Raw genomic sequence first — 4,152 nt, 5'->3', positions numbered from 1 at the left:
GGGTTGAGGGGATGGAAATTTCATCTGTGTTGTATGTTACATGTAGCACATTTGACAATAAAGTTGAGTTGAGTTGAGTAACTTACTATCTTCCAAATCAACACCTAAAATCTAGTGGGTTTAAGACAACATATTGTGGTAAATTATCACTAACTAACGGAAAACTTTATCTACGCAATTTCTTGTTGGAGCTAAAATTTCTAGCAGGTGCATGGAAATGTGCTTTCTTATTGTCAGCCTCTTGGATGTAACATATCAGTTTGCATTATCAGTGCATTGGTCAACCAGAAATGTAAGCTATGGCTAATATAAGCTATATAAAAGCTGCTGCCATACAGAGTTAACGAAATGATAAGTTAATAAAACCTTCTCTGCAACTCTTTGGTATGTTATACTTACAAACATTCAGGGAACAGCCCATTCTTTGCTTATCGATTATTTTATGCTCACACCATTTATGAGCCTTTTCTTTCATATAAACTTACGGTAATTCTGTTCAAATGTACCACGTATTTCTTGCTCAGTTGAAAATCCTTTTTTAATTTCAGTTATAACCGTATTAGGAATTCCATAGTCATAGCTGAAACAGTAAGATTCTTAGATGCAGTAAAACTCAGTAAGACTGAACGTCTGGCAGTCTGTGTTAGCCGAGGCACAGCAGACAGCCAAAACCATGCTGAGTAACATGCTCATTTGTCCATATTTTTTCTTGAGCTCCCACAGGACATTCTCTCCTTCTGTTGCCTTATCCTGATATTTCTGAGGGGATCTTTTCACAAGAGATCTCTATCAGAGAAAAATCTGTCTTCAACATTTCACTTGGCAACACTTCACTCAAGAGAAAAGAGACAGAGCTTGCCATGAATTTAAGAAGCCTGAAAACTGCTTTATCTGGATAGCGCTGTTAGTATTGCTGCTGGCCTGCTTTTCTTTATGTCATCTTTTGGGATAAAGGAGATGAAAGCTTCAGGTAAATGGCTGCAACTACAGCGTGGTGGGGGTTTGGTTACAAGGTAGACTGACCCGCAGATAGACCAGAGCCCTCCTATATATAAATTTGTTCTATAGGAGGGAAGAGTGCAAAGAAATTGTACTCAAGTAAAGTTGGATAAAGTTAAAGTTATAAATTCTTAATTAAATAGAGGCCCGGTTATCAGGGTAAAATCATGTTCAAGTAGAACTAAAGATTAGCTCAAAAGTGTTACTTCGGTTAGAAATTACTTTCTGATTTTTTTGTTGGCCAAAGAAAGTAATTTCATATAGGAAAAGAAGAAAAAATGGTTTTAAAGTGTTTATAATTAAAGAAGCACATTTATTGTTCAAAGAAAATCCAAAACAAGAAAAAAGATCTGAAATTTTTTTTTTTACATAGCACTAACTCCCAACATCTGTTATGCAAGATGCATTTTAAAATTTTTTTTTATTATTATTGTACATTCTGTTATGAGAAAAAAAAAAAACATTTCTTTTGTCTGCTTCTGTCTTTATGGTTCCTGCGTCTGATCCGTTCACCCATCTTAGCATCCACTTCTGCCATACCAAGCTCTCTGCATTCTTCAGTACCTCAGTAAAGCTTCTCTGGTGTTCATCAGGTTTTATGGTGTTCCTCCATAAAACCTGATGCTGGATTATAGTAATGCAAGTAACTAGAACTAGTTATTTCCCACCCCTGGTACTATAGAGTACAAAAGGTTGCAATCCATCCAGTAAAGAACATAAAAGTAAATCAGAGAACATTTGCATTATCAATCAAAAACTTTACAAGTAATGAAACAAAGATGGAGAGGAGGGAAGAAAAATTTTTTTTAAAATACAGGAGATATGATAACTGGAAGAGGAACCAAACAAGAGGAAATATCAATAAAAAGACCACGATTTGGATGTAAAGGACTATATATATATATATATATATATATATATATATATATATATATATATATATATATATATACTGTATATATACTGTGACTGCTCTCAGGAGAATGAATCAACAGAAGATGATGCAACATACATATAGCACTAGAGTAACTAGCCTGTACTTGTACAGAGCTTTATCACGTCCGAAGACTTCGAAGGTTTACCAACTACAGCCAGTTACCCAATCATAAACACATTTACACTTTAACATCATTTGCTTAATTTATTCTACATTGTTCATTCATCGCAAATTACACATAAACCTTATCTGATTTCTCATTAACATGTAGTTTTATATATATATTACATTTAGAAACTCAAATTACGAGTAATTGAAGCAAATTTATTCTTAAATTTATTCTCAAACTATGTGGACCCTACTGAGATACCTTTGCCCCAGTCCAACCCCACCTCTATCCCTCACTCTCATTCCTGCATATATATGTCAAAGTATTAAAAGCTTTAAAGTAGGATTTGTAACCTTTTTTTCAACAGAAAATCGGTTGTAATATACAAACACAACCTAAGAGAGGAGAGTCAGCAAAAGAATATAAAAACTAAATAAATAAAATAAAACAGAGACAGGAGACATTTAGCTTGTCGTATTTAATTCCCAAGTTGAGTTCAATATTGTTAAAGATCAGTGTTTTCATCTTTGTTGTCTTGAATTAAACAGACTAAATGAAAACAAACACAGCAGCTAATGAGATAGGGGTAAGCTTGCCCACAGCTCTTGATGAATGGTATTTTGTGCTGTGGTCCAGCCGAGTTAGCTGTGAAAACTAAATTTGTTCTAAGTAGACTGTGCCAGTGTTCAGCATCAAAAACCTTTATAAGTAACAGCATTAGTAGCGGCAAACTTTCCAGTTTGAAAAATTAAAGGAATTTAAATGGAATAATATAGTTATTATTCTGAATACTTTAACAAACTTAACATCTCACTTTGATGATTTAAATTATGTCAAAAAAGATACACAGTCATACTACATAATAAAAAATGAGTCATGTGTTAAAAGTTATTATTAAGAAGAAATTTCAGTTTTTTAATTATTTAAGATATTTTCATTTCGGCCAAACAGATATTTATCATTGAATTGTTTACTTTATAAAATAATGACAAGTACGGAGATGTGAACTTATATTTGATTTACCTTATTAAAGTGGTAACAAATTATAGCTCAGCAGATTTAACCATAGATATAGATTGTTGCTTTGATCAAAGATGCCCTGAAGCTTTTCCGCTGCTTCTTTTGAGCTGCGCTGCACAGCAAGTCAATGGCATGCTTCCTTCTGGATCAAAGTGTTATGGACTTCCTCTTGTTATGGGACATGTGTTATTCATTAGAAGTCCTGTCCTCTGGGTAAAGAACGTAGAATATTTGAGTTCAGGGCATGAACCGATCAATGCATCCTGCAGCTAAGCACACAAAGAAATTCAGCTTTGTATATTTGTACATCTGGGTATGTAAAAGACCACAAAATGACCTGATGTGGTTATCTTCTGCAATTATTTACATATATAATAAGGAAAAACATATTTTAGAGTGTATCATTTTTTAACAGGATTCTGTTTTGGGAGCAACCTGACTTTTATTTAATAACCATTCTGCATGTCGGTGTATTGTTTTTAAAGTTCAAAACATTGTCTAAACAATAAGGTTTATAAAATACTTCTCAAATCCTATTTATTGAGTATAATATTCTATTTGATTTATTTTGTTTTTAAGCTGAGTAAGAGATATTGCTGCAGCATTAAAAGACCAGCTGCTTCCTAAAAAATTGCGATCTAAATGGAAATATATTTCTTTGTATGATATATATTTCTTATGAAGTGATGCCAGAAGAAGCCAAAAGTCTGCATGCTATTGCCCTGTTTAGAGTATTATGGAGAGGAAGGCCTACTGGCTTTATCCAAAGCTACATTAGTTCAGAGTATATAGCTTTTAACTCCTATTTCCATTTCCTTCAATTAAAATTTCCTCATTGAGCAGAAAATAACTTACATTTGTTTCTGTCTCTAAAAGCAACATATATTTTTATGCCAAAAGCATGAACCTTTTGTGTTGTGAATTTGTTCAAATTCACAACACATCAAGCACAAAATAAATAATATTGCTGCACACCATCTTGTTCAAATAGCGTAAATGTGTATGTATGTATGTATGTATGTATGTATGTATGTATGTATGTATGTATGTATGTATGTATGTATGTATGTATGTATGTATGTATGTA

This window comes from Cyprinodon variegatus, unplaced genomic scaffold (genome assembly GCF_000732505.1).
Source record: "Cyprinodon variegatus isolate N-32 unplaced genomic scaffold, C_variegatus-1.0 Scaffold55, whole genome shotgun sequence".
NCBI classification, from domain to species: Eukaryota; Metazoa; Chordata; class Actinopteri; order Cyprinodontiformes; family Cyprinodontidae; genus Cyprinodon; species Cyprinodon variegatus.
This window is presented reverse-complemented; position numbering follows the sequence as displayed.